Source organism: Ahaetulla prasina, chromosome 2 (assembly GCF_028640845.1).
Source record: "Ahaetulla prasina isolate Xishuangbanna chromosome 2, ASM2864084v1, whole genome shotgun sequence".
In the NCBI taxonomy this organism is placed as follows: domain Eukaryota; kingdom Metazoa; phylum Chordata; class Lepidosauria; order Squamata; family Colubridae; genus Ahaetulla; species Ahaetulla prasina.
In genome coordinates this window covers 206,504,190-206,523,548 of record NC_080540.1, presented here as the reverse complement: position 1 = coordinate 206,523,548, position 19,359 = coordinate 206,504,190, and the positions used below count along the sequence as shown (strand labels likewise).

Below are 19,359 nucleotides of genomic sequence, written 5' to 3'. Positions count from 1 at the left end.
CACAGCCCTCTGTCCAACTATTCATTTCCTCTTAGGCATGCAAGTAGCTTCATGAGACAAACAGCCATGCATACAAAGCAACAGCAGAAAGCAACTCCATATCTCGCCACCTTCCTCCCCTCCCCTTTACCAGAAGGTCCTTCCAAAACCAAGAGGAGAAAACTTTCTCCAGGGTACAAAAGGAACAATCTCAAGGATCTCCAAGAAGAGATTCCTCCCACCCACCCCCACACCTCTGCTCCCCTCCCCTAGAAACTACCAAGCTTAAGAAAGAAAGGAGGTCTTTCCAAGAGAGGGGGGAAAAAAGAGAGGAGAAAGACAGGGTGTTTGTGTGTGTGTGTGTACGGGAAAGAGAAGTAGCTTTGTATTTTGGAATCTGGACTGGAACCAACGCAGACAGCTTGCAAATGGAGGACAAGGAGATAAAGAAAGAAAGGGGGGAATGAAGGAGATGGTGGGGGGGAGCTCAGCTGCTTCTCATTCCCTAGAAAGCCATAGACACCATGGAACTGAACAAAAAGTGAAGGTCTCTGTCCTCCCTCCCCCCCTTTTTTCCCCTTCTTTCTTCTCTCCCCTTCTGTCTCTCAAAGGAAAGAGCAGGACGTGTGTAATGGCTTCTCTCCAGCTTAACCGCTGTTCTCCTCCAACCCTTTCAGAAACCGCAGCCAAAGGGAAGACCCCCACTATATCAACTTCAGGAAAGGCGGGAGCTCTCGTGTGTACACACATACACACGCATATATATATATATATATGTATATATATATAAATACACACACACATATACATATACATATATCCACACCGGTTGTAGAAGAGGAGGGGGGGACCCAGTATACCTGCCTGAGAGAGAGAGACCAGATTTGCAAGGAGAGGTGGAGGAACAGAGAGAGAGAGAAAGAGAAAGCAAAGAAAGAAAAAGAAAGAAAGAGGTCACCACATAGCTGGGTCGAGTCAGCTCAGAGCTCTGGTTATTTTTTTTTTCCCCACCTCTCCCGCCTGTGATCCAATCACTTCCCCACATCCAACCCCCCCCAACTGCCCCCACACACTTCTGAGCTCCGCTCCTCTCACTTATCTCTCCCTCCCCCCCCACCTTAATGCAAGAACAACAAAAAATTAATTAACTGCCTTCCTCCTCCTCCTCCTCCCACCATCGGCTCTTCCACTACCACCTCCTCCTCCTCCTCCTCTCCTCCTCCCCCATTAAGAGACAAGAGACTTCTTCTAACAAAACCATCGTTTCCCACCACTACTTCGGGTCGGGTCCCCCCTCTCCCCCCCCATACACACACACATACACACACACCCTTTCTTCTTCTGCTTCTTCTTCTTCTGGCTTGCCGGAATGAATGGATCAGGGGCTTTGAGAGGAGATCTATCTCCCTATCTTTTCCAAGGTGGTGGGACAGTCAAAAGAAGGCTTTTTCTTCCCCGATCCCATAGCTTAGACCCGCGATGGGCTTTAATTGCAAGAACTTACAGTGGGAAGGTCCTGGCGCTGGCGTTGGTCGCTTTCCACGGGTCTCCTTTCTCTCCTTCTCCTGCTTGCAATTGTTGTGGAAGTTGTTTTTGCTAGACTCATGTGCTCCTTGCCAGGTCTCAGCAATGGAGAATCGCCATCTTTTTCCCTGCTTTTTTTTCCCCCCTCTCCCTCTCTCTCTCTCTCTCTCTCTCTCTCTCCCCCTTACTGGTTTGCTGCAGCTGCAGATGACCTGAGATATCCGTCTCTCTCTCTCTCTCTCGTTCGCTCTCTCGCTCTCTCTCTCTCTCGCTCTCAACCTTCTGTGTGTCTCTCTCTGAATAATGAGCAACCAGAGGGAGCGAGAGAAGGAGAGAGAGAAGACAATCTCCTTGCCTACCACACAAAACGCAAGAGCACCAGGGGGTGCAAGAAGGCTTTCTAACAACAACAACGTGGAGGGGGGAAGAGAAAGAAGAGAGAAAAGGGGTGGTGAAGGCAAGAGAATAAGAGGAGGGGAAAGAAAGCTAGAGATGGTGATGGTGGTGGAGGAGATGGTGTTGATGAAGAAGATGAGAGAAGGGGAAGATGGTTACAAACTTGAGTCCTCTTGGGATTTGATTTCTGAAGCACTCCCGGCTTCCTGAGGTTGGGAGAGCTCAAAGAGAGAGAGAGAGAAAAGAAAAGAAAGAGGTCACCACATAGCTGGGTCGAGTCAGCTCAGAGCTCTGGTTATTTTTTTTTTCCCCACCTCTCCCGCCTGTGATCCAATCACTTCCCCACATCCAACCCCCCCCAACTGCCCCCACACACTTCTGAGCTCCGCTCCTCTCACTTATCTCTCCCTCCCCCCCCACCTTAATGCAAGAACAACAAAAAATTAATTAACTGCCTTCCTCCTCCTCCTCCCACCATCGGCTCTTCCACTACCACCTCCTCCTCCTCCTCTCCTCCTCCCCCATTAAGAGACAAGAGACTTCTTCTAACAAAACCATCGTTTCCCACCACTACTTCGGGTCGGGTCCCCCCTCTCCCCCCCCCCACACACACACATACACACACACCCCTTCTTCTTCTGCTTCTTCTTCTTCTGGCTTGCCGGAATGAATGGATCAGGGGCTTTGAGAGGAGATCTATCTCCCTATCTTTTCCAAGGTGGTGGGACAGTCAAAAGAAGGCTTTTTCTTCCCCGATCCCATAGCTTAGACCCGCGATGGGCTTTAATTGCAAGAACTTACAGTGGGAAGGTCCTGGCGCTGGCGTTGGTCGCTTTCCACGGGTCTCCTTTCTCTCCTTCTCCTGCTTGCAATTGTTGTGGAAGTTGTTTTTGCTAGACTCATGTGCTCCTTGCCAGGTCTCAGCAATGGAGAATCGCCATCTTTTTCCCTGCTTTTTTTTCCCCCCTCTCCCTCTCTCTCTTCTCTCTCTCTCTCTCTCTCTCTCTCCCCCTTACTGGTTTGCTGCAGCTGCAGATGACCTGAGATATCCGTCTCTCTCTCTCTCTCGTTCGCTCTCTCGCTCTCTCTCTCGCTCGCTCTCAACCTTCTGTGTGTCTCTCTCTGAATAATGAGCAACCAGAGGGAGCGAGAGAAGGAGAGAGAGAAGACAATCTCCTTGCCTACCACACAAAACGCAAGAGCACCAGGGGGTGCAAGAAGGCTTTCTAACAACAACAACGTGGAGGGGGGGGGAAGAGAAAGAAGAGAGAAAAAGGGGGGTGGGTGAAGGCAAGAGAATAAGAGGAGGGGGAAAGAAAGCTAGAGATGGTGATGGTGGTGGAGGAGATGGTGTTGATGAAGAAGATGAGAGAAGGGGAAGATGGTTACAAACTTGAGTCCTCTTGGGATTTGATTTCTGAAGCACTCCCCGGCTTCCTGAGGTTGGGAGAGCTCAAAAGAGAGAGAGAGAGAGAGAAAAGAAAAGAAAAAGCGACCTGGAGAGGTTTCCCAATTCTAAGCTGTTGCTTGTAAACTCCAACCCTTGTTAAGTCTTGGAGATGCTGAGAGAAAAGCCCCTTCTCTACGCTGCTGGGTCACCAGAGCCTTTGCCACCAGACCTGACAAGTTCTAATAAAATCTGTACCACCGGGCTTGAGCGCCTCCAGAGATGCGCCTTGTTGTCTTTCCCCTAAGCTGATCCCTGAGATGCGTCCATCTAGAAGAGGCTTAGTCTTTTTCCTTCTTCTTCTTTTTTTTCCCCCCTTCCTCTGAGCAGCGTGAAAGAACACAAATGGAACTGGAGGTTGCAAAGTGTATCTTAAAAGAAAAAAATAATAATAAAAAGGAAAAGGAAAGCTCAGATCTACCACGTGGTTGATTTTAATCCCCCTCCCTCCTCTTTTAGCTTGCGTTTGAGGGTGAGGGGAGAAAAAGGACTCAAATTGTCCATTTCTAGCACGTATTTTGAAGTCTTCTCCCGGAAATAAAGACTCTTTGTCGTTTGATTTCTTCTCCTAGCTTGTGTGTGTGTGTGCGCGCGCGCGCGTGCGTGCGTCTGTATGTATATACATGTATGTGTGTGTGTAATATATACTCAACAGAGACACACAAAAGGAGAAAGCTTGAAGCACACAGGAGTAAATGCTTCTGCTTCCTTAGAACGGTCTGTGCAGTGTTTTGACTACCACAGGATCCTACTTTAAAAATAAAAATAAAAATAAAACTTTGGTGCCATCTTCCCCCTCCCTTCCCCTCTCCTTGTCTGCACTTCTCTGGCTGACTATAATAGGCACAAGCTATGGAAAGTGACAATCAAGATTGCCAATGATAAGGTGTCATCACCTTGAAGACAAAAGAGAGAGAGAGGGGAAAAATGAAGATATTACAACCATGGATCTTTATTTTTCCAGGAAATCATTCTGAACCCTTCCTGCAAATAATATGTGTGGGCAGGATTCTCTCTCCTCCCCACTTCTAGTTGCATTTTTCATGCCAAATTTAATACCTTTCAGATTTTAATCTAGTACTGGGGTTGGGGAGAGAAGGGTGGAAGGGAGATGAAGTTAACATTGCAAAAAAAAAATCAATAAACACTGTAGTGAAGAGGAAAGCAATTTGAAATGGAAGATATGGCATTCCTGATATTTCTCTGTTTCTCAAGTCCTTCAACTAGTCTCTCTGGAGTAAAGAGGGGGTAGGACTTTAAAAGATGGGAGAGGGAATCCTTTCCATGGAATGAGAAACCTTCTGTGGGGAAAAAAAAAAGCTGAGTCTTTTATTTTAAATATGTGGATTTAATTAAGATAGAGAAACAATTCAACTCAAGCTTGAAAGAATAGTTGAGTCTAAGGAGCTACAGAATAAACCCAAAATTGGGAAGATGGAAGAAACATTCATCAATTAAGTAAAAATAAGACCGCATATCTGTCTCTAATTTTCCATCATGTCCTCAATGTTGTTCTTCTTTCCTAAATTATGATGATTAATAATGAGTAAAACCTAGTCCTTCTAAAATTGTCAGGATTTATGTGATCTTGAATGAGATCAATGGCTTCTAGTATGAAACCCTTCTAATGTTTCATATTATATTATTACAATCATAATTGGAGAAATTGTTTTTGCACACTTTGGAAACTAATACATCTATCAACCTATGCAGATGCTTCTCACGGCCCCAATTCTGACTTTGTCATCAGAGGTAATAATTCTAACAAGGTGACACGCCAGAAGTAAAAGTACAATGGCCTTTTTCTTTGTGGGAAAAGGCAAATTCAATCAGCATTGCATCATTTTTCAGCTACAGTGCTAAACGGTGGATAAATTCCACTGCGTTTAGGGAAGATCTACATATCAACCTCTCATGGCAGTGCTGATGGTAATTGTATCACGGCCAATTTTGCATTTGTGCTTTTATGGTGCACTTGCTTCATTTCCAGTGTCTAAGTCCAGTGGTGGGATTCAGCTGGTTCTCTCTGGATCGTGCGAACTGGTAGCAGCGACTGCAGGAGGCTCCGCCCACCTGTCCAGACGTAATGCACAACTACTGCACATGCTCACATTTGTGAACCGGTAGGGAAGGTAAGTGAATCCCAGTTCTGTCTAAGTCCCTTCTCTCATTCATTGCAGTTCTGTAAGGAGCCCAGATAGTGTGTCCCCAACCATGAAGGGCTGCCATGTCAACATCTTGGGCCACTCTAGTTGGTACACCATTGCTTCTTCTTCTGGTTTTTTTTTTTTTAAGTTTCTTTTCATCCTGTAACCAACTACTGGATAAATATTCCCGTACTTGATGTCAGTTTTCCCAAATGTAAGCAGTTTCTTTGTTTTGTGCATGTTCTTGTTCGTGTGCATGAAATGCCAATATGTTCCAGTGTCCAATTAGCTTGCCAACTCTTTTTCCCCCCATCAAATGTCATTTTGTGGTCACTCTCTCTGTTTATACATGTATATATACATAATACTGAGAGACAGAGACAAAGATAGAGACATATACTTCTATATTTAATACACAAGTATCCAAAGAGGCTGAGAAGCTAATTCCTACCAGCAGCTATCTCGACAACCCACTGCCCTTCTCAACATCATTACTTTGAATCCTCTGCTTTCTAACTGTCAGTGGTGAAATCCAATTTTATTTTTACTACCGGTTCTATGGGCGTGGCTTGGTGGGTGAGGTGTGGCTTGGTGAGCATGGCTTGGTGGGCATGGCAGGGGAAGAATACTGCAAAATCTCCATTCCCACCCCACTCCAGGGGAAGGATACTACAAAATCTCCATTCCCAATCCACTCTGGGGCCAGTCAGAGGTGATATTTGCCGGTTCTCCGAACTACTCAAAATTTCCGCTACTGGTTCTCCAAACTGCTCAAAATTTCCGCTACCGGTTCTCTGAACTGCTCAAAATTTCTGCTACCGGCCCTGTCCGAACCTGCTGGATTTCACCTCTGCAAACTATATAATTTCTATGCGCTCAAAAGTTTTTACAAGAGAGGCCCACAGACTTCCTGCCCTCTTCTTCTCTCATGACATTGCTGTTAGTTAGAACTGGTATGTAAAGAAATCAAAGTCCTTCTGTGATGGGTCCTTAGTTTGGGCAGCAACAACTATTTGCCACCCGCAATTTGGTAGCATTTCCTTGTGTGTATCTAGAAAGGACAGCTTTGAATGGTTATCATATCAAATCCAAATGAATTTTAAGAGGCTAAAGATGGACTGGTACTCCATGGGGAGTAAGGAAAGCCACCAGCCACCCACATATTAGTATAGTACAAGGGTCAGCAACTTGCAGCTCTGGAGCCACATGTGGCTCTTTCATCCCTCTGCTGCAACTCCCTGTCACCAGTTGGCTACACAATTGATAGGGCTTTTGGTTAAGACAGGTAGAGGAAGAAGGACTCTCTAGAAGAAGACTCTATGGTGGGAGAACCAGACTTCAAATCGGCTCCAGAATTGAACGGGGGCTTCCAGTTAGGACGTTAGTGGCTCTTTGACTGTTTAAGGTTGCCGACCCCTGGTATAGTACCATAAAGTAAGGGTGGGTTGGAAGGGTGGAAGACCATATTGGAAGAAATATCATTTAACTGGTATGTATTTTGTGTCCCCTAGCCTCATTCTCCATGTTTATGTATTTCTTTATGAGCCATGATGGCGCAATGGTTAGAACACAGTATTGTAGGCTAACTCTCCATTCCCACCCCACTCTGGGGCCAGCCAGAGGTGATATTTGCCAGTTCTCAAATTTTTCGCTACCGGTTCTCCGAACTGCTCAAAATTTCTGCTTCCGGTTCTCCAGAACCTGTCAGAACCTGCTGGATTTCACCCCGTCCTGACCCTTTCAACAAGAGTGGTCTCTGTGAGAGCTTAATAGCAGAACTGTCTTTCTATACACGGAAACATAATTTCCATATTGGTCTCCCATGCAGATACGTTTACCAGTCTGCATAAGCAAATTATTCCTGTTGAAAGCTTCAAACTCATGGAGTCTAGTTTATCAGAAGAATACGGAAAATGTTGCTCCATGTGTACAAGTATGGATGACACTAAGACATAATCTACTGCATAGATGACACTGCACTAGTTTTGTTTCTCTTTTTCTCCTGGATGATATTGCATCTTTGCACAGTGGCAGTATCATAGCCATTTAAGGAAGTTAATCAGAAGCGTGATTATTGGTAATTGAAAACTTTTTCCCAATATCCCGTCATGAAACATGAACAATAGTCTGCATTGGCAATTTTTGCAAGTTCATTCTCTGATCACTGAGTTGCTTATATCCCTGTCCCGATTCCCCCTTGAACTCAACTACTGGTGAGTTGTGTTGTTGTGCACTAGGGTTGTGGTGGGATGACCGAGAGATACAGTATACCCACAGATATGCACAGAACAACTCCTGCCATTGTCTATAATTGAGAAGTAAAAGGCACTGATTGTAACACAATGAAGTGTATCATGATAAAGCTGGGTTTCCAAAATATAATACCAGGTTGCATGGGTCCTCCTTTTCCTACTACAGATCGAATATAAATGACAAGGGATTGAGTATGTTCATGATGCAGGGGGTCTGATGGGCTCCTGTAGCCTCCTTCTGAGCATAGTACTTGGAAATAGTGAGTGATAGATATAGGCTTATTAAAAGATGCAGGGCCTAGAGAACAGGGGTGAAATCCAGCAGGTTCTGATAGGTTCTGGAGAACCAGTAGCAGAAATTTTGAGCAGTTCAAAGAACCAGCAAATACCACCTCTGGTTGGCCCCAGAGTGGGGTGGGAATGGAGATTTTGCTGTATCCTTCCCCTGCAACCCCACCAAGCCACACCACGCCCACCAAGCCATGCCACAGAACCAGTAGTAAAAAAATTGGATTTCACCACTGCTACAGAACTAAAATAATTTCACATTTGTTGTTTTTTGGGGGAGACATGGAGGAACAGATAGTCCTACATGCAAAGTTTGGCGAAAGACTTGTACAAGTTAGCAAGCATAGACATGTAGGGAAATCAAGTTAAATCAGCACCAACCCAAAGTAATCAATGACCTGTCACCGCTTGGCCCTCATAATATGCTTTGGCTTCAATAGCAATAGCATTTAGACTTATATACCGCTCCATAGTGCTTTACAGCACTCTCTAGGGACTTCATCACTCTCAGGTCCTGCCTTTAAATAATGCACACTACAGTCCTTGTTCAGAAATATCATGTATGAGTATAGGTAGTCCTTGACTTACGACCCCAATTGAGCCCAAAATTTATGTTGCTAGGTGAAACACTTGTTAAGTGAGTTTTGCCCAATTTTACAGTTTTTCTTGCCGTAATTGTAAAGTGAATCACTGCAGTTGTTAAGTTACTAACATGGTTGTTATATTGCCTTATACACTGTAAGCCGCCCTGAGTCTTCGGAGAAGGGTGGGGTATAAATGTAAACAAAAAAAAAAAAAGCTGTCTTTGTCATTGATTTTGCTTGTCACACGATCACAAAAGGGGATCACATGACCCTGGGACACTCTAACCGTCATAAGTACAAACTAGTTCCCAAGTATCTGAATTTTGATCACATGATTATGGGGATGGTGCAACAGTTGTAAGTGTGAAAAATGGTCATAAATTGCTTTTTTCAGTGTCATTGTAACGTTGAAAGGACACTAAAGGAACTGTTGTAAGTTGAGGACTACCTGGATCTACATTGCCTCCTGCAGTGAATTTCCTGAATCCTTCTTAGGGAATTTGGTAATTTATCCAATCTTTAGCTTCCTGAAAAGAGGATTGGCTGGCCACCTTTGGATACCGCTCATGTGGATACAGAAGAGCCCACTGCAGGCCAAACCTTGTATGGGACATAAAGATTACAGGCAGTGGTGGGATTCAAATAATTTAACAACCGGTTCAGCCAGGGTCAGGTTGGCTGTTGTGGAAGACATGGCCCATCCCCGTCCTCCAGCTCCGCTGCACATGAGGGATGAGCCTCCCGCCAACCTGACTCTGGGTGAACTGGTTGTTAAATTACCCCACCCACCACTATCAAAGTAGATCCTGGGTGCTGTGCTGTAATGGAGAAGCAGGCAATGGAGCGGCCAGCACAAGGGAAGAAAGAGAAGCAGGGAGAAGAAAGAGGGAAAGCGGTCTTCTCCTTCTCTCATGCCGGCCGATCAGTTGCCTGTTTCTCCATTGCAGTGCAGCACAGCGTCCAGGATCCACTTTGATAGCTGGGGTGGGTAATTTAACAACCGGTTCATCCGAACCGGTGCGAAGTGGCTGAATCCCATCATTGATTACAGGGGTATCCTCCAGCTTGTTCTAGCTGCTGCACTGTAACAAAGAATGGTGTGATCTGAAAACTAATAGTGGAAAGCATAATGATCCTGCAATGTGGAATGTTGCAGCTGTGTTCCAGATGTCATGATGTAAGTGGTTGACGAAATCCATGGTTGTCCTCATGGTGGTGCATAGGTCACAGTTGTGCTTTCATGGGGCAAGCCCTTTGTGTGCCTGGTCCTTCAGCTGCTGCACAAAGACAGCCTTGCAGGAATGTTTAGAGGCAATCTCCTTAACAGTAGTACTTCTTTCTACTTGGAGTAGTGAAGGAGACACTCTACCGGTATGTACTCAGTGCACTACTTTTGTGCAGCACTACTAATTGGAAATTCAGGGGCAATGCTGCAAGCAATGGGTGCTATGACAGAAAGAGAATCATATTAGATGGATGCTGGAGGAAGAGCAGATTGGCCATGACTGTGCTAATTTCCAGAAGCAATCATGACTCTCCTTAGTTGATGGCCCTGCTGCAGGAGAACAGTGGCAATAGTCATAACATAACATAACATAACATAACATCAGAGTTGGAAGGGACCTTGGAGGCCTTCTAGTCCAACCCCCTGCCCAGGCAGGAAACCCTATACCATCTCAGTCAGATGGTTATCCAACATTTTCTTAAAAATTTCCAATGTTGGAGCATTCACAACTTCTGGAGGCAAGTCGTTCCACTTATTAATTGTTCTAACTGTCAGGAAATTTCTCCTTAGTTCTAAGTTGCTTCTTTCTTTGATCAGTTTCCACCCATTGCTTCTTGTTCTACCCTCAGGTGCTTTGGAGAACAGCCTGACTCCCTCTTCTTTGTGGCAGCCCCTGAGATATTGGAACATTGCTATCATGTCTCCCCTAGTCCTTCTTTTTATTAAACTAGACATACCCAGTTCCTGCAACCGTTCTTCATATGTTTTATCCTCCAGTCCCCTAATCATCTTTGTTGCTCTTCTCTGCACTCTTTCTAGAGTCTCAACATCTTTTTTACATCGTGGCGACCAAAACTGGATGCAATATTCCAAGTGTGGCCTTACCAAGGCATTATAAAGTGGCACTAACACTTCACGTGATCTTGATTCTATCCTCTGTTTATGCAGCCCAGAACTGTGTTGGCTTTTTAACAGCTGCTGCACACTGCTGGCTCATATCTAAATGGTTATCCACTAGGACTCCAAGATCCCTCTCACAGGTACTACTATTGAGCAAGGTACCACATATACGGTACTGGTGCATTTTGTTTTTGGCCTAAATGTAGAACCTTACTTTTTCACTGTTGAATTTCATTTTGTTAGATAGCGCCCAATGTTCAAGTGTGTCAAGATCTTTCTGTAACTTGAGCCTATCTTCTGGAGTGTTGGCTATTCCTGCCAGCTTGGTGTCATCTGCAAATTTGATGAGTTCCCCATCTATCCCTCGTCCAAGTCATTGATGAAGATGTTGAAGAGTACTGGGCCTAAAACAGAGCCTTGGGGTACTCCACTGCATACTTCCTCCATGTGGATGTAGTTCCATTGAGGACTACACGTTGAGTGCGGTTGGTCAGCCAATTACGAATCCATCTGGTGGTGGTGCTGTCTAACCCACATTTTCTACTTTATCTAGTAGTAGGTTATGGTCTACTTTATCAAATGCTTTACTGAAGTCCAAGTAAATTATATCGACAGCATTCCTCTGGTCTACTAATTTTGTCATTTTGTCAAAGAATGCGATAAGATTAGTCTGGCATGATCTGTTTTGACAAACCCATGTTGGCTTTTGGTTATTACTTTGTTTGCTTCTAGGTGTTCGGTGATTCGTTGCTTGATTATCTTTTCCAGAATCTTCCCGGTATTGAGGTCAGACTGATAGGTCTGTAGTTTCCTGGATCTGTTTTTCCTTTTTGAAGATGGGAACTACATCAGCTCTTTTCCAGTCCTCTTGCAGCTCCCCTGTGCTCCAGGATCTTTGAAAGATATAGTTCAGTGGTTCTGAGATCACGTCTGCCAGTTCCTTCAGAACCTTGGGGTGTAATCCATCCGGTCCTGGTGATTTGAACTCGTCTAGGGTAGACAGGTGTTCACTTACCATTTTCTTCCCTATTTTAACTTGTGTTTCTAATCTGTTTTTTGTAGTGCTGTTTTTGATAGGTTGGATTGTTTTTTCCTTTTGTGTAAAGACAGATGCAAAAAATGAGTTAAGTAGATCTGCTTTCTCCCTGTTGCTTGTCATCTTCTTGCCATTTTCTCCCAGCAATGGGCCAATTGTTTCCTTGACTTTTTTCTTTTTTTTAACATTTTTTTCTTTTTTTTAACATAAAATTTTCTTTTTTTTAACATAGTCATGGTTGCTATTCCAGATGCAGCACCTCACTTAGCCCACCGTATTGCATAGTAGAGTGGAGAAACTCATTTTGCATTTGATTATCATACGGTTGTCTATGGAGATTCTCAGTCATCCTGGTCCTGGTTGTCCCAAAGGTGCTTTTTTTCAAAAGGCAACTGGACTTTCTGGTTTTTCTTTGAAGATGTTTTGCTTCTCATCCAAGAAGCTTCTTCAGCGTCTTCAGAGCTTCTTCTGCTTCGTCTTGCCTCTTGAAAAAGCTCATTTGGGACTTCTGTATGCTAAGTAATTTAATACCAACATAAGGACATTCTGCCTTGGCAATCTAATAAACATATTATAATCAATATCCTTCTTCTTCTGTAGTATTATTTTCCTTGTTCAAAAAAGCACCTTTGGGACTATCATACAATTGGTTATCTAGTTCCCGCTCATTTTGGTACTGTTCAGTGTCATCCAGCATCTGCCCCATCATGTCATGGAAATGGTAGTCTATAAGAATGCCATGGAAGAGAAGAGATGGAAGGGAACATTAGTCAGATGATCAGGCAGCAAGCCAGCCTTGATCTGGAGGGACATGCTGTGGATGCTAGTAGGCAGTAAAGCAGAAGACTTCTAGGTGCATTGATAATACAACTGCAGATTGCAGGTTGCTGTCATCCTTCACCATCGTAATCTTGGCAAGAGTTGATGGATTTTGTAATGAAACATAAAGAGAGTCACATATTGCTCATCCCTGATGAATAGACATTATCAAATATGCATTCAGATAATTCCCACTGAAACCAAATCAATTGAGCAACAGTATTTAGCTCTGCAATCATAAATGTATTTACATTAAAATAAATTCCAGTGGCATATGCTTCTGAAAAGATATGCAAAGTATTTTATTGATGGACAATATATACTAGCTGATGTACATCATATGCTGTATTTTTGGATCCCATCTCTTTAACTGTCTTAAGGGAACACCAAATACATCCAATTTTTCCTCCCAGACAAGTCCCTTTAATCCCTGCAGTTTTCTTAGTAAATATCTATGGAAATTCTCAGTCATCCACATCATGGTTGTGCCAAAGGTGCTTGTTCAAAAGGCAACTGGACTTTGTTTTTCCTTGAAGATGTTTCGCTTCTCATCCAAGAAGAGCTGAAGAAGCTTCTTGGATGAGAAGAAAAACATCTTCAAGGAAAAGCAAACTCTAGTTGAAAAAGTACCTTTGGGATTTCCTTAGCAAAGGTTTTCAGAAGTGGTTTGCTATTGCTTCCTTTCTAGGGCTGAGGGAAAAGGACTGACCCAAAGTTACCCAGCTGGCTTTTGCCTAAGGTGAGACTAGAACTCACCTTAGTCTCCCAGTTTCTAGCCTGATGCCTTATCACGATACCAAACTCCCATCCACAGATCTCCCATCCTATATACTGTAATTCTGAATTAACTATTCTACTCAGTACTATTTAAATAAAATGAAAAAGAAACAACTAATGGGGGAGCACAGACGAAAAACTGCCTATTTTAGAAAATCAATCGGGGTGTGGGTGGTGGGGAGATCTGGAAAAATTTGTATCGATTCTCATAGTTCCATGCAGACAAGAGAAGCAGACACGACCTAAGATGCTGATAAAAGAACATTATTAGGGAAGAGGCGAGGAGGGGGTGGGGGATAGACTTTGCTGCTGCCAGGGTGTGCATGTGTTCTGGCAGCAATTTTCAATAAATCATCCCTTCTCATGAAAGGAACGCCAGGACTTTTCAGAAAGTCTTTGACATACCTTCAGCACAAGAGCAGATAATGTGTCTCTTTGTCTTTTAATAATGAATCCTGACTCTTCCTGTCAGCCAGTTCTCCTGGAAAATAAGAAAGCTGGGCTGGTGTGAGGTGGAAGCTTGGAACTTCAGTTATGGGAAACTCGACTCATCGCATCCTTCTTTCCCTTTCTCTTTAAAGAGAAAATCAAAACTGATCTTCCCAGAGATTATTTTTTAGCTGACCTCATTTCCATAGAGATGGCCATAAGGATTTTGTCTCCCTGCTATCTTAGCTTGCATAATTATATACAGATTGACTTAGGTAATGCATTACTTTTATCTCCAAAGACGGCCACAGAGCCCAAGGATAACCCTTTATTTTAAAATACTGATTCATCCTTCCAGAATATCATGGTTCTGCACAGCATAAATGTATGCCTCTTCATCCCTTCTGCCAACTAGAAGTCAGTAGACTTGGCACGAACGCTTAGTGGTGCATCTTACTTAAGAAGCATTGACCTGGTGTTCTTCAGATTGCAAATTTAACTTTCTTTAAGGGTTGCCCAAGGCACATTGCTCTGGTAAGTGCAAGGGAAACAGCCTTCTCTGTGATCATACTCGCCCTTGCTCCCAGAAAAAAAATAGAGCTTCGTTTACTTTTTGATTAATTTTAATATGGTCTAAAACCTGTATTTTTGCCAAACTGAATTGATTAATCTGAAGGTGGCCCATGATTTTATTTCAGAATTTTAACTGTTGCTATTTTCCTACATTTTTATTACTGTGGATTTTATCCTTTAGTCATATTTTCCATTTGTTTCATTACTTATTTTGAGTCCTAAAAGGCAGCAAGAAGAAGAACAAATAGATACCAATAAGAAGAATATTAAAGATCTGGTAAAGATCAGAAATGTAAGCTGCCTGTAGCAATAAAAATAATGGGCAAAAAATGTTGGAAAAGAACTAGTTCCTTTAAGTCACATTTTCAGCATGTGTGTGGCTTAGTAGATAATCTGTAGAAGTTGGTTAAATAGCCATTTTTGCATAGTAGCAATTTTTCTTTTCACACATAGATTTTTAAAGGGATTTGATTAACCAGTATCTGCTATAGGAAGGGCAGAGAATGGCTGCTTATCTTATCTCTAGTATGTCTGGAGATGATCTGCCAACCAACTTGGACCCAGACTATTTAGTCCTTCAAAGGGCTTGCCAATACTTTGATTTAGGCCTAGAAGCAATAGATGAGTGCAGACATTGTGAGATCCAATCTAATGATTTCATGGAAAGTGCTCACTAACATTTTTACGGAGGCAGCCTGGAACAACTGCAACTTCCAAAAAACACTTCAGAAATAGCCCCAGGAAGAGCATGCTGCAGTAATTAAATCTAGATGTAACTAAACAGTGTGCTACTTGGCTTCTTCAGAAGCAAGTATGTTGGTTTACTGGTCTAAACTGCCAAAGATTTTCCTGGATACTTTACCATCTGGCCATCCAGAGGCATGCCTGAATCTCAGAAAGCAACACTAATCTGTAGACACAGCTTTTTTTTTCCAGTGTGAGCACTTCTCCATTACAACAGCTGTGACCTGCTTCTGTTATTGATCTAGAACCTTGGCAGCTTCATTAAAGTTAGTTTTTAGAACAAGGAAAATAAATACTACAGAACAGAAGAATATTGATTATAATATGTTTATTAGAATGCCCAGAATGTCCTTAACGTTGGTATTAAATTACTTAAATACAGAAGTCCCAAAGGTACTTTATCAAGAGGCAACTGGACTTTCTGGTTTTATCTTTGAAGATGTTTCGCTTCTCATCCAAGAAGCTTCTTCAGCACTGAAGAAGCTGAAGAAGCTTCTTGGGTGAGAAGTAAAACATCTTCAAAGAAAAATCAGAAAGTCTAGTTGCCTTTTGAAAAAACCTTTGGGACAACCATGACCTGGTTGACTGAGACTCTCCATAGACATTTAGATACAGAAGTGGTTCTTGAGGGTCATTATTCATTAGATTCTACTGGTCTAATGCCCATCTCACCTATAACTGGAATCTAAATTCCCATACATATTAACAAGAAATTGTATGAATTGATAGTCAATATATAGCCAATATATCAGTATATTATCTTGAAAAAGACTGCAAGACACTATAGCTAAGGAATCCCACAAGACTCTCTAGTGATCACGTGATTGCCATTTATACCTAAATGCCCAAAACCCAGGGGTGAAATCCAGCAGCTTCTGACAGGTTCTGGAGAACTGGTAGCGGAAAGTTTGAGCAATTTGGAGAGCCGATAGTGGAAATTTTGAGTAGTTCGGAGAACCAACAAATACCACCTCTGGCTCATCCCAGAGTGGCGTGGGAATGGAGATTTTGCAATATCCTTCCCCCAGGAGTGGGGTGGGAATGGGGATTTTGCAGTATCCTTCCCCTGGAGTGGGGTGGGAATGGAGATTTTGCAGTATTCTTCCCCTGCCACGTCCACCAAGCCACGCCCATCAAGCCACACCACGCCCACCAAGCCACGCCCACAGAACCGATAGTAAAAAAAAATATCAATTTCACCGCTGCCAAAACCTCTGACTTTCCAAAAAGAATCTATACCATATAAAATCAAAGGTGAACCTGCAGGTGGAAAGGAGAAAAATCAGCTGATAGTGATATCTGTCTATCTGTATATTTCTGTCTTCATCTCAAGGACGTGCACAGATGTTCCAGTCATGTTTTAGGCAAATAGAAAATGTCATTTCCTCGTTCAAGTTGAAGTTGTAGTTAACGTGGGAATTAGTTTTCCAAATGGGCTTATTTAAAAGATGGAACAAGTTTCTTATCAGAACCTTTGGGTCTTCTGAGTAGTTTGTAGCTCCTCTAGCATTTGCCAGGCAAATTATTTCGCTGTCTTTAGATCTCAGAAACTGATCTCCTTAGTTAGGGAAAGAAGCTGGTTCAGCACATTCTAATATTGCAAACGTCAGCTTAACCCTTCATCTCTTTGCCATTATTAAAGCAAGTGTCAAGGACCATCTGAGTCATACACATCATGTCATGATGTGGTCGGTTGCTTTGTGATGTTGTGGGAAATCAGGGTAGAAAAGGGTTCACACAAAATAATACCCATCACAGTTCTGACATGACAAGTGGGATAGAAGATAGGTACAAGGAGCAAAATATGGAATCTGCAATCTGCCTAGTTGTGGGTAGGGGAATTGATGATGCAGAAATGACGAAATAACATTAGATGCAGATCGGGGTCAACAGCATCCATTATTAAGTACTTTTAAACTAAATACTTCTTATGTGTTTTTAAATTTTCTTTAACAATGTAGGTACAGGTAGGCCTCAACTTACAACAGTTCGTTTAGCGACCATTCAGAGTTACAGCAGCATTGAAACAAGTGACTTATGGCCGTTTTCCACATTTACCACTGTTGCGGCATCCCCCATGGTCACCCGATCAAAATTTGGACGCTTGGAAACTGATTCATATTTATGATGGTTGCAGTGTCCCAGGGTGATAGGCAGTGGTGGGTTGCCCCCGGTTCAGACCGGTTCGCAAGAACCGGTAGTAAAACCAGCGGGAGGCTCCGCCCACTGACCCGGACATCATCAGGAAGCTTCTGCGCATGCACAGAGGCGCAGGCGCGCGGCCCCAATTGCAAACCGGTAGTAAAGGTAAGTAGAACCCAGCCCTGGTCATAGGATCAGCTTTTGTGACCTTCTGACAAGCAAAGTCAACAGGGAAGCCAGAGTCACTTAACAAGCGGGTTACTAGCTTAACAACTGCAAGGATTCACTTAACAACTGTGGCAAGAAAGGTCATAAAATGAGGGCAAAGCTCACTTAACACATATCTCACTTTAGCAACAAAAAGTTTGGGCTCAATTGTGATCGTCAATCAGGGACTATCTGCATTTCCATCTTTTGCATTTTGTTCTGCTTTTTAGTCACTACTTTATCAATGATAAAATAATAAATTTTAAAAAGCATAAATTATATCAAAACCATGACCTGTGAATCTTTATGTCATTGGGTAAATGGGGTGCTTAAGTAATGACGTCATGGCATCTGATGCAAATTCATACAGGTGGGGCTGAGAATTCTGAGAGCTGTAATCTTCTATACCTAGAGGGTTCCAGGTTGAAAAGGCTAGTGTCATTAAACAGTGTTGTTTCCTGAACGTAAAGCGACATGTACAAATAATGACACTATCATCACTTCCATGTCCTCTTTGAAAACAAGTGGGCTGGGGAAAAAAAGGGTGCCTACTAAGAGTCAGAGATCTAGAAATGGGCAAGGTTTTTTTTTTTTCTGCATCTGAAAGAACATTCTTTTCATTGTAACCTTTTACGTTTCAGTGTGTCCATTTTGATTCCATTTCTCTTAGCCCTTACCCTCCAGAATTAGCTAGTAAACGGAATTCCTGGCAAGACTCTTTTGATTCAGGAAGTTCCTCCTTGGACTGCTTACTTTGGCAAATTAACACTCATTCTCTTGCATCAGGAATGTAGGGATTGGAAGTTCCAGGTTCACAAATGCTCCCCCAAGTTATAAGGACAGTTGCTGGAGCTTTTCCAAAAGTTGAAAATTCTGATTTATAAAAGTGGGGAAGATTTTAAATATGGAATGGAATGGAACGGAGCGGAATAACAAAAAAGTACAAAGAAAAACTAAGAAGGAGACCAAAAGGCCAGAACACCTCTCTTCCAGCAGCTAACACCCAGATAAGCAGGGATTAAAACCAGGTAAATAACCAAGGATAAAACAATACTCTAATCAAGCAATTACAAAGGAGAAACACACCCTCACCAAAACTGTCAAGGCAAGCTACTGTATATAAATAGGGAGCAAACACTACACTCACGTTGTTACCTAGTTGAGTAATGGAATGTCTACAAGCAAACAACCAAGCTCAGAGAGCACAAGGACCCCACACAATAGAATAGAATAGAATAGAATAGAATAGAATAGAATAGAATAGAATAGACTAATGGCAAGTGTGATTGGACACACAAGGAATTTGTCCTGGTGCATATGCTCTCAGTGTACATAAAGATATGTTCATCAAGAATCATAAGATACAACGCTTAATGATAGTCATAGGGTACAAATAAGCAATCAGGAAACAATATCAATAGAAATTGTAAGGATACAAGCAACAAAGTTACAGTCGTACAGTCATAAGTGGAAGGAGATGGGTGATGGGAACAATGAGAAGATTAATAGTAGTGCAGACTTAGTAAATAGTTTGACAGTGTTGAGGGAATTATTTGTTTAGCAGAGTGATGGCCTTCAGGAAGAAACTGTTCTTGTGTCTAGTTGTTCTGGTGTGCAGTGCTCTATAGCATCGTTTTGAGGGTAGGAGTTGAAACAGTTTATGTCCAAGATGTGAGGGGTCTGTAAATATTTTCACAGCCCTCTTTTTGACTCATGCAGAGGTCCTCAATGGAATGCAGGTTGGTAGCAATTGTTTTTTCTGCAGTTCTAATTATCCTCTGAAATCTGTGTCTGTCTTGCTGGGTTGCAGAACCAAACCAGACAGTTATAGAGGTGCAGATGACAGACTCAATAATAGAATAGTTATATTTCATCTATATGTATACGTAT

General features: G+C 42.7%; 1 protein-coding gene and 1 non-coding gene across 13 annotated transcripts in view; one reads left to right on the top strand and one right to left on the bottom strand.

The window, feature by feature from the left end:
- Positions 1–1,833, bottom strand: part of ZNF462 (zinc finger protein 462) — a 186,943-nt gene extending 185,110 nt beyond the window's left edge. For 9 of the 12 annotated variants that reach the window (XM_058168892.1, XM_058168897.1, XM_058168900.1 and 6 more), the window contains exon 1: positions 1,484–1,832. The gene's annotated coding sequence lies outside the window, so the exon portion shown is untranslated. Of the gene's footprint in view, positions 1–1,483 lie in introns of all 12 variants that reach the window. The other 3 variants (XM_058168896.1, XM_058168898.1, XM_058168895.1) reach the window with 1 other exon arrangement.
- Positions 1,834–7,509: 5,676 nt separating this feature from the next.
- On the top strand, positions 7,510–7,662 carry LOC131193746 (U4 spliceosomal RNA). Its single transcript, XR_009154004.1, has one exon. It is a non-coding gene; the product is annotated as a U4 spliceosomal RNA (small nuclear RNA).
- The last annotated feature ends 11,697 nt before the right edge of the window (positions 7,663–19,359 follow it).